Source organism: Hirsutella rhossiliensis (assembly GCF_020360975.1).
Source record: "Hirsutella rhossiliensis strain HR02 chromosome Unknown scaffold00003, whole genome shotgun sequence".
NCBI lineage: Eukaryota > Fungi > Ascomycota > Sordariomycetes > Hypocreales > Ophiocordycipitaceae > Hirsutella > Hirsutella rhossiliensis.
In genome coordinates, this window is record NW_025408669.1 from 545,458 (window position 1) to 557,569 (window position 12,112).

Here is a 12,112-nt window from a genome sequence, read left to right on the forward strand (position 1 = left end):
AGTTTAACGGGGGCATCTATACCCTAAGGAACACATAGCCCGCGCAGCAGAGTCTTTAGCAGGGTCCTTGGCAGGGTCCTTAGCAGGGTCCTTGGTAGGATCCTTGGCAGAGTCTCTAGCTAGCCCTCTTCTTAATTAGATGATCCCTTGGCCCCTGTTCGTCTAGGGAAGAAGGAGGGAAAATTCGGTCTATAAAAGAGGTCTCTTTTCCTCCTTAGCTAGCAGACAGCATCTTCTTCTATCAGCATTATCTTCTTCTATATCCTCTTTTACTAATATACCTTTTTGGCCCTCTTTGCCTTTACCTTGCCCTGCCTAGCGCTTTCTCGTTTCCTTCGTCCCCCTTAGACCCCCTCGTCCTTCGGTATCTAGCTGCTGCTATTGCCGTTGGCGTGGGTGTGTCTTTAGGTGTGTGCCGCAGCTACCGTTAAACTAGGAGTCTCTTCCTCTTAAAGAGAGATTAGCTTTACGGTACTAATAGATTCCGTTATCGCTATACGTATAGTAGTTAGTAGCTTCGTCTTATAGAGGTACTCCTTTTAGTGACTCTCGTAGTCGCCTAAGGTAGTAGAAAAAGCTCTCTATTATATAGAGGTAAGCTTAGAGAAAAGGGAAGCTCCCTTTATAAATTCTATTACCTTAGGATAAAAAGGGGGCTTAAGAGGGTCCTACTTATTAGAGAAGACTAAACTATAGATAGTCCTATCTATACGAGCCCGTAGCTCCTTTACCTACTTATCCTAATCTTAGGGCTATATTAGAATCGTCCTATAGACCGTAGGGGCGGTAAAGGAGTCGTTTTTTAATATCGTTGCGAGAGAGAGGGTAGAAAAGTCGGTTAAAAATCAGCTTTTCTAGTAAGAGGGGTAAAAGGGAGCTACGAGGGATATAAGAAATATGCCTTTTATAGTAGCTAGAAGGTATAGGAATTCTATTCCTCCCGGGCTTATAACTCTCGCGAAGAGAGATATAAGAAGTATATAAAAATATATAAAGGTAAAATTAAAAGTAAGGGGTTAGATAGGTAGGGCAGAGAGATTTAATTCTTATAGAAGTAGTAATAAAGGTAAGGGAGTAATTATTATATTGCCTTAATTATCCTTCTTTCCTCTATCTAACGCCCCCTTTTATACCTATCTAGCCTTTTAATTAATAAAGAAGATCCTACTTAAAGAAGCTACTAATATCCTTTCGACTACTAAGCTTTTTACTAGTTTTTCCCCTCCTTTTTAGCCGCTGCCGGTATATCCGTCTTATCTCTCGCTACCTCTATAAGAAGCTATCGCTACTTCTACTTCCCCTTATACCCCTACCCTCCTTTCTATACCTCTTTTTAGCTACTTCTTCTTTCTTTTATACTAGGTGTTTTTAGCTTCCTTAGTCCCTTATACTAAGGGATATCTCTAAGAACTACGAAATTAGGCTACGCTTCGCGATAATTAGTACCGTAAAGCTAATCTATCTTTAAGAGGAAGAGACTCCTAGGTAGTAGCTTTTAAAGCTCGAGACCTTAATAGCTCCCTTAAGGGGCTATAGAACTAACTATATTAGGAAGACCTATATAGCTTACCTAGGAGCCTTTTCTACTAGGAACTTACTAGCTTCTTCGTAGCTCTAGTAAGGCCCTCTTCTTTATAAAGAGCTTAAAGGGGGATTTCTAGTCTATTCCTTAGGTAGTCCCTCTAAGGGTCCGGTTCTATAAGTAATAGGCGGTCTTAATAACTTCCCTCTAAAGGCCGTATAGAAGCTTTATAATAAGTCTTATTATACGGGCCCTTTCTATTATAGCACCCCCTAATCTTTCTGCCCCTCTATTCTAGGCCTAGGTATTCGGTGCTAATAGGAGGGGTAAAATGCCCCTTTTTTAAAGCTATTTTAAGATATCCTTCGTAAATAGCTCTCCGTTAGACCGTATCTTCTTTACCTTATAGCTAAAGTAGGATTTTATCTAGTTAACGAAGTCTTAGAGGGTAGACTAGTTATACTTACTTAAGTAGGTCTATAAGAAATAAGGGAAAACCATCCCTAAAAAGGCATCTATAAAGGTTATTACCTTAATAAAGCTTTCTTAATCCCTAGAGACGTTAGTTTAGTCGACCTAAATTTCCTTATATAGCTAGTGCGGCCGTAAAGGGGTTCGTCTAGAAATTTATCTCTTAGTCTTTCCTTAGCTATAGTATTTATATTTAGCGGTCTTTAGGCCCCTTATTCGTACGCCTTATTATAGACCTAGCTTATATAAAGCTAGGGGGCCTAGGTAACTAAGTCGTATATACTAAAGAAGTCTATCTCCTTAGGCTATTAAAAGAGGGTCCTTTATAGTAGACCTATTCCTCTTAGTAAGGAAAGCTAACTTCTTAAGTATTTCCTTCTTATAAATAAGTCGGAATTTAAGAATAAATTAACCGAATTTTTCCTTGATAAGCCTAATAGTCTAATTCTTTTAGACTAGCCTCGTAGGCTCTAACGTTATATCCTAGAAGATTCCTTCCTTTTAAAGAAAGCGGAAGGAAATTAAGCTCGTTAAAAATTAAAGGTAAAAAGCTACCCTTTTTTATCGAAGAATTTATATAGACCTATTAGGTAATTTTATTGTAAAAATCACCCTTTTATATCTCTCTATCTATACGGTTAATTCCTTAGTAATAAGGTATTCCCTTTATACCTTCTTAAAGGACTAGAATTAAGAGAGTATATTATAAATATTAAGAGAAGTACTAGAGTTAAGGATAGCTGATTTTCGTAGGGGATAATCGGAGGGCTCTAATAGTTAGTTTTAGCCTTATTAATCTATAAGGAAGATAAAGACTAGATTTACTATACTAACGATTTTTCCTTAAATTTACGGCTCGAATAAGGGCAGCGGCGTTAGTTACTATTTCTTAGTAACCCGAATCTCGTCTATCTTCTTTTATAATAAAGGGTCCTTCTTAAGAGACTATTATATTATTTCTTATAGCTTCTTTAAAGGGTTAAATCCTTTAGGTCGGTTTTCCTCGAAGACCTACTAGTATTATAATAATCGATAGCCTAGTAATTTATAGGCTAGGTAGCTGTTTTATTTAGTCTTTTATTTCTTCGAGGAATCCTTGTCTTAATCTAAAAGGTCTACTTAAAAACCTCCCCTCTTTACTCCTTATTACTAATATTAACGAGGTTCGATTTCGACTAGTTCCTTAAATTTTCGACTAACGGACTAAAAGGTCTATTAGGGGACTAGTTAGGCTAGACGGACTAACGGGACCGGGCCTAGAGTAGAAGGCGGAGCTAGGGCCGGGACTAAGGCAGCCGTTAAAGACGGTGTTAAGGCTCTCGAGGGAGGAGGAGCTAGAGGGGCAATAGCTATAGCAGCAGTAGTAGGAACCGTAGTAATAGGGGCTATAGCAGCTATAGGGGCAGTAGGTCGAGCCGTCTAGGTCGAGTACTAGCTACAAAGGAATAAGACTACTTACTATTATACTCTAGTAGCCTCTTTATTTAGTTCCTAGCTAGCTTCTTAAAAGATAGTTAAGTAACCGTTACTAATAGGTTTTATTAGTAGAGATATATCCTATAGCTACTAGCCGGAAAGAGCTTTTATAAGGAAGTATTAATTAGCTTCCTTAAGGATTTCTTCCTACTTAGCTAGGTACGAAGAAGCTAGTAGGTTCCTAGTAGAAAAGGCTCTTAAGTAGGCCGTATAGGTCTTTATAATATAGTTAGTTATATAGGCCCTTAAGGGAGCTATTAAGGTCTCGAGCTTTAAAAGCTACTACCTAAGAGTCTCTTCCTCTTAAAAAGAGATTAGCTTTATAGTATTAACGGATTCCGTTATCGCTATATATATAGTAGTTAGTAGCTTTATCTTATAGAGGTACTCCTTATAGTAACTTTTATAGTTACCTAAGGTAGTAGAAAAAGCTCTCTATTATATAAAGGTTAGCTCGGAGAAGAGGGAAGCTCCCTTAATAAATTCCGTTGCCCTTAGATAAAGAGGGGGCTTAAGAAGGTCCTACTTATTAAAGAAGACTAAATTATATATAGTTCTATTTATAGGAGCCTATAGCTCTTTTACTTACTTATCTTAATCTTAAGGCTTTATAAGAATCGTCCTATAGACTATAAGGGCGGTAGAGGAGTCGTTTTTTAATATTATTATAGAGAGAGGGGATAGAAAAGTTAGTTAAAAATCGTCTTTTTTAGTAAGAAGGGTAAAAGGAAGCTATAATAGATATAAGAAAGGTGCCTTTTATAGTAGCTAGAAGGTATAGGAATACTATTCCTCCTAGGCTTATAACTCTTATAAAGAGAGATATAAGAAGTATATATAAAATATATAAAGGTAAAATTAAAAGTAAGGGGTCGGATAGGTAAGGTAGAGATATTTAAATCTTATAGGGGCAGTAATTATAGTAAGGGATTAATTATTATATTACCTTAATTCTCTTTCTTTCCTCTATCTAACGCCCCTCTTTATACCTATCTAGTATCTTAATTAATAAAGAAGATCCTACTTAAAGAAGCTACTAATATCCTTTTAACTACTAAGCTTTTTACTAGTTTTTCCCCTCTTTTCTAGCCGTTACTAGTATATCTATCTTATCTTTCGCTACCTTTATAAGAAGCTATCGCTACTTTTACTTCCCTTCTTACCCCTACCCTCCTCTTTATAGCTCCTTTTAGCTCCTTCCTTAAAACCTATTTTTTAGCTTCCTAGGTCCCTTATACTAAGGGATATCTCTAAGAACTACGAAATCTAGCTACGCTTCGCGATAATAATAGGGATTAATACTTATAAGGGGAAAAGATAAAGAGTCGAAGAGGATATAGAGGAAATTAAGATAATAAGAATAGTAAAAACTAGCCTAAAGATTATCCTTATATACTATAGATATAGAGTAGATCTAAATAAGAAGTTTAATAGACTTATAGATAAAATCGTTAGAGAAATAATATATAAAAGAATCCTAATTACTTTAAATTACTTAATTAACTTTATTCCTTAACTAAGCGAGAGACTTAGTATAAGATATATAAATATAGCCTAAGGTATAGAAAATACTAAATTCTAGACTTTAGAGAAAGTAAAGAGTAATATAAGACCTTATAGAGCTATAATAACGGTTATAAAAGTAGCTAAAAATAATATAGAGAGTAGTTTACCCCTCCTTAAATATCTATAAGGGTACCTTACGGTAGCTTTAGTATAAGTTAAAGAATAGAATAAAGAATACTAGGTCGAACCGATTAAGCTTACTTACCCTACTTATAAAGAATCGGATTATAAGTGCCTTAAAGTCTAATAAGTATTAAAGGAAGTTAGGTTTATAATTAATATAATTAGTATAATATAACTAGCTTAAGGACTATTTAATTAATAAACTCTAAGGTAATAAAACTAAGGAAAGATAAATTTATTATATAAGAAGTAATACTCTTAATAAGATACTAGGAAATAACTCTAGAAAACCTTATAGTAATTCCTATAATATATATAAATATAGTCCTTATACCCTTCCGCTTATTTAAGTATATATAAGACCTACCCTATATTTAAGTACGGCTTAGTAGCTAGAAAGCTAAAGTTCTAAGCGTTTTAATTAATACTAAGTTTAAAAGAAACCTTATTACTAAAAGATATATAAATATATATAGGCTTAAAATCCTATTAATAAGAGTATTAATAACGGCGTATACTATATCCCTTATAGATATAGTTAAGGAGGTAGAAACTAATCTCTATCTAGGTATAGCTTAGATACTAATCTATCCTTATATTACGCTAGATAGAGTCTTAGTCCCTTTTATCTTAAGCATACTATTTATTAGAGCCTTATATATATTATTTAATTATTTCCTAAGGAACGGCGATATATAGGTTAAATACTAGATCGGTACTATCTAGGTAGTTACGCTAGCGGTAGGAGCTATTAAATAGGAGCTTTTAGATAAGGTTAATATAGTAAAATCCTTTTAGACTATAACCTTACTAGTTAATAAAGATATATATAAAAGACTAAAGCTCGAGGAGACTATATAAGAAATAGCTACCTAGCTCCTAAGAAATCTTTTTAAGCTTTAGTAATAAAAGTTAAAGAAGATAACCTAGGAGCTACCTAATAATTATAGAGAGAACCCCTTATATATACCTTAATAGCTATAATTCTCTTACTAAAAAGTAAGATCCTTAGTTATAAAGGGGGCGCTAACTAAGTCCTTAACCTAGCTTATATTAGCGTAAATAAGCTCTTAATAGTATTAGTATAATAGTAATTAATTATAGATAAAGGAGATAAGGCGATTCTAACTATTAGATCTAAAATAATAAAAGAGATTATTAAAGTTATAGTTATAAAGGCTATAAGAGAATTTAAGAAAATATTATTAGAGCTAGAAAGAAGTTTAGAAAGATTTAAAAGGTTAAAGTTAAGATAAGGAGGAAACGACCTATTATATTATATAATCTAAGAGTTAATACTCTCTTTAAAAGAAAAATAAATAAGATTAACCTTATTAACGATACTTTATTAAATAGCTCGACGCTAAAAGGGGACCTTAACTAAAAGAAGACTAAATAAAACACCGTTAAAGATAAGATATAGCCTAGACCCTACTTAGAATACTTAATAAGAAAATTCTTAAGTATATAGAAAGGAAAGTAGCTAATAAAAGAGAGACTTAAAGTAATTTACGAATAATTTAAGGGCTTTCTTATAAAGGTAGAAATCTAGATCTTTAATAGTATTCTATTTAATAAGAAAGTAGCGTTATCCTAAGACTTTATAAAAAAAGGTAAAGTCGACCTAGCTATAGCCCTACTATAGGTTATTCGGATAATAAAATATAAGGCGTAGTAAGTAGCCTTAATCTTAATCTTAAAAGCGATAGAGTAGAAAGTTATCGATATCCTTAAAATTAAACTAAAAATAGGAGTCCTTAAAGAAGGGCACCTACCCTATAAGAACCCCTTTTTCCTAGTAGTAAAGAAAGATAAAGGACTACGCTTAATTAATTCCGTTATATATATAAATACCGTTATAATAAGAGATATAAACCTACTATTAAATATAAATAAGTTTAGCGACTACTTCTCGATATATAAGATCCTTTCCTTCTTAGACCTTTTTTTAAGCTATAATTAGATCCCTCTTAATATTAAAAGCTATAACTTAACGATATTCGCGATACCTATTAGCCTTTTATATATATATATACTCCCTTAAACGGCTATAAACTTAGTCGGTTAATTTATAAGGATAATATAAAGAATCCTATAAGACTTTATATTAAATATCTATAAGAATTTCCTTAATAATATAGGTATTAAGGGGCTTAATATAACGTATAATAATAAAGAGGTAGCGTTAATAGTAAGGAGATTTATCTTTAAATACCTTATTAACCTTAATAAAGTCTTAGTTAACGTCGAACTCTTTAGTTATACGATTATAAGAGCTAAATTAAAATTCTACTAGTAATTAATTAAAGTTATTAGTTATATCTATAAAATAAATAAAAAGTACCTTATAAAAGCAAAAGTTATTAAAATTAAGGAATAAATAAGATACCTTAATATAATATATATTAAAGCTTTCCTTAGTATTATAAGATACTATCGAATCTAAATTAAATAATTCGCTATCTTAGTAAAACCCTTTATAGACCTATTAAAGAAAGAAGTCTATTAGGAATAAGGAGATAAATAAGTAAAAGTAATAGCTACTTTTAAGGAAGCTATTATTAATTTAGTCTTTTTAGTATCCCTCGACGTTAGCCTAGGAAGAGGAGATATTATTTTAATATATAATACTAGTCTACTTAGCTAGGGGGCAGTCTTAATATAAATCGTTAATAGAAAGAGGCGCCCTATAAGCTTCGAAAGTAAAACATAGTTACTAGTAAAAACTAAATATAATATAATAAAAAGGGGGTATAGAGCTATATTAAGTGCGCTTAAAAGACTAAGAATATACTTATATAGCGTATATTTTATCCTAGAAACTAATATATAGGTCTTAGTCGATTAACTAAAAGGTGCCTTTAAAGACGTCCTTAAAGCTATAGTAACTCGCTAAATAAGCTATATTTTCCTCTTTAACTTTACTATATAATACGTTAAAGGTAAAGAAAATAGTATAGCTAAAGGACTTTTAAGAAAGCCTAAAAGACCTTTTAATATATAAAATAGGGAAATAGAAGGCGATATTAAAGAATTTATAGACTTTTACTTAAACGTAGTATAAGGGACTAAGCTATAAAGGGACTACTTAAAGGAATCGAGGATAATTATAGACTTCCTTTAAATATTAAAACGGCTAGAGGGCCTTTCTAAATAAGACTATAGGAAGCTATATCTAAAGAGTCTAAAATTCTACGTTAAAGATTAAAAGCTTTAGTAACTCCCTAAGAAGGAAGAAAGGGGACCTATATTAGTTATAGATAACCTAAAAAAATAAAAAAAGGAATATTATAAAGTACTACGTATAAATAGGATATAAAGGACGATAAGTTATATATATATTTATAAAGAATAGGTATTAGTAAGCTAGCCTTTAAAACGATATTTATAGTATAATCTCTTTTTATAAAGAATACTAATACTTTATAACTAAGAGACCTTAAGAAGTTATAACCGCGACCGCGCCTAGCTACCCTATAAGTAAGATTTACTTTAATAGCTAATATATACTATTTAATTATAGGTATTTATACCTTATAAAAGTATAAAACGACCTTACTAAATAAGTAAAAGTAACCTTAGTTAAAGAAATTACTATAAGAGCTATAACTAAATTTATACTCTTTATTATTTATAGGTATAGTATAATACTATATATTATAACTAATAAAGGGCCCGAAATAAAGAAAGACTTTAAGTATATCTTAAAGGATATAGGTATTAAAGTTATTTAAACTTTAATATATAATTTAAAGGTAAATATAGTAGTAAAATAAGGGTATTAAAGGTTAATAATAGTACTTATAAGAATAGTAAAGAAAAAAGGTAAGTAGATTAAATACCTTAACTAAGTAATCCTTATAGACTAAATAGTAGTTAAAGAGTCTTATAGAATATTAGCTTTCTACCTATTATATAGATAGGAACTAGTACTACCTTTTAAGGTAAAATACTTAACTTAGCGATTAATCGACTAAGATAAAGTAAAGATAAGAGAAGAATTATTTAAAGTATAAGTATAAGTTTTAAAAAGGAAAGAAAAAGATATAAAAGAAGCTAAGAAAAGAGTAATAAGATATTAAAATCGATTAATAGAAAGGATAGATAAAGCTAATAAGTATATAATAAGGAACGAAAGCCTATAACCTAGAGACCTTATCTTACTATTTAATATAAGACGATTAAATAATCTAAGGAGGTAAGCTAAGTATTAAATAAGGTAGAACGGTCCCTTTTAAGTAATATCGCGCTTAAAGTAGTTTAAGGTATATAGGATTAAGACTTTAGATAGAATCGCGCTTAATAAGATAATCTTAAGAGAGTATTTAAAGAAGTTTAAAAAGGATAAAGAAGGTTAATAGTGCTTTACTAAGGACGACTAGTTACTTTAAGATAAGATTACTTTTAATAAGAAGAAGAAGGAAGAAATAATAAATAAAGTAGATAATTTATTACTTTTATTAAGTAGAGAAGCCTTAGATTAAATAGTACTATAGTTATAATAACTTTTTAATAAACCTTAGAAAGATTAAAGCTAAGAAGAAGAAAAAGAGCGACTATAGATACTTAAGAAAGGCCTAAGGTATACGATTAAGGTTTAGCTACTATAACTTAGTAAAGTAAAAAAGGATCTTTATATAAGAGCCTTAAAGACGCTAATTTAAAGAGAAAAGAAGGAGGTAAAAAGGAGCTAAGAAGGAAAAGGTAGTAAAGATAAAAATCTATAACTATTATAAGAAATATACTAGAACCTAACTAGTAACTAAGGTACTATCTAACTATTTAATTAAAGGATAACTATAGTAGCCAAGATATTTATAAGCGCCTTACTTACTACCTTATTATTTTAAATTTTCTACTTAAAGCTCCCTAAGTAAATAAAGATAATATTTCCTACCCTTTCTTAATAATAACCTACCCTTTACTGCCTTTAAAAAGATAAATAAAGATATAATTAAATAATAAAGTAAGAAATCGAATATTCTTACTACCTACTTCCTTTAAGAATAGGATTTTTTACTTTATAGATAGGGATATCTATTCTTTATTATAAAGAGGGAGACTTACTATAGCGAAATTAAACGCGCTTATAAGATAAATTTTAATATATTTTCGACTTATTAAATTAAACGTATATAACCTTAAGAGAAATACTTTTACTACTAAAGATAGCGACTAAATAAAGCTACTTACTCTTAGTAAACTTATTATAAACTACTATAAAGAGAACTTAAAGACTATTTAATTATTACTTAAGAGAGAGCTTATTAAAACTATATAATCTCTTTTTAAGTAAAATAAGTATAAGGTTAATTTCCTCCCCTTCCTTTAAATCCTTAGTAGGACTAAAGGGATTAAGGATATTATAAAGAAGATAAAGAGCGGTCTTATTATTAATATACTTATTATAAAATTTATTAGTCTTAAGGTTAGTATAGAAATTATAATTATATATATAGTTAGTAAATCTATTAAGGTCGTAAGTAGCCCTATAATATCTTAGGAAGTACCGTTATTTATAAATAAGCGCTTTAGTTAAATCCTAGATATAATTAATATAAGAGCTATTAATAGTACTTAAAAGAGAGAAATACTTATAAAAAGGAAATATAATATACTTATAAGTAAAAGTTATAGTCGTTTAATAAGTTTTAATATACCCTTAATAAAAGTAAGGGTTATAAGTTCTATATAAAGTAATTAAAACTACTTAAGAGTATTCTTACTACCTTAAACTAAGCTAAGAAAAGAAGTATTTATATAAATAAGCGATTTCTATAAAGATATAAGTTACTAGCTAACGTTTATAATAAAGGGTATAGAAAACAATTTAATTATACTAACTTAGTATACTCTTAAGAAAGTAAGAAAGAAGAGAGCGACCGTATACTTTAATCCTAACGATATTAAGAGCTTTTAATAGAACCTATAACTAAAAGGCAATTTCTATATAAATTAAAAACCCTTAGTAACTAATATTATTTCTACTATAGACCTAGGTCTTAAAGTAACTATAGATCTATAAAAGAAGATAGTTAAAACGAGCTAAGCGAGATTAAATAAGTTAAATAGTTATTACTTAAAAGTACTTTATATAAAAAGGAAAGACCTTAGTATAATAATTCTAAGTAAGAAGAGTAGTAGTAATAAGAGAAGGTTATAGAAGAGTAGTTAAAGAGAGGTTAACGATATCTAGTAGCTCTTTAGTTTTAAGTTTAGCAGTCTTATAAGATATAATAAGGAAGAAGAGGTAGTCGTAAATAAAGAAGAAAAGAGGAAGAAGAAGAATAAAAAGAGTAAAGAAGGGAAGAAAAGGGCGGAGATTAAATAGCTCCTTAATCGATAACTAGTAAAAGAAGCTATTTAAGTATAACCCTTAAATACGCTTAAGACCTTACCGCTATAAAGGCTAGCTAAACTAACTAATAACCGCGCGCTTTAATAACTATTTATTCCTCTCGCTATACCTTCTTTCTTTCTTCTTTCTTCTTTCTTTTATATATATATATATATACTCTATATACTTCCCTACTTATAACAATCCCCTTTACTAATATAACTATTATATATATATATATAACCCTCTTAGCCTCTTAGTATTATAACTTAAAACTACTTACCTTAGCTATTTAATCTTATCTTTTCCCTCTCTTTCGCTTACTTTACTCTTTCCTAAGATATAGCGGCGAACCTAAATAATATCCTAGGCCTAGCTATAGACCTCCTTAAGAATACTGTTATCTTCTTTAATATACTACTATTTAAGAGTAGGAGCTTTATTTTACTTACTTACTATAGTAAAGTTAAAGTAAAAGGTAGTAAAGGGTGCTTTTATACTAAAGATAAGGAAAAGTTTATAGACTAAGACTAACGAGACGTTTATAAGTAAAAGTAACCTCCTTAGTATATTTATAGAGATCGTTAGTACTTAATATTAACGGGCCTTATTAAATA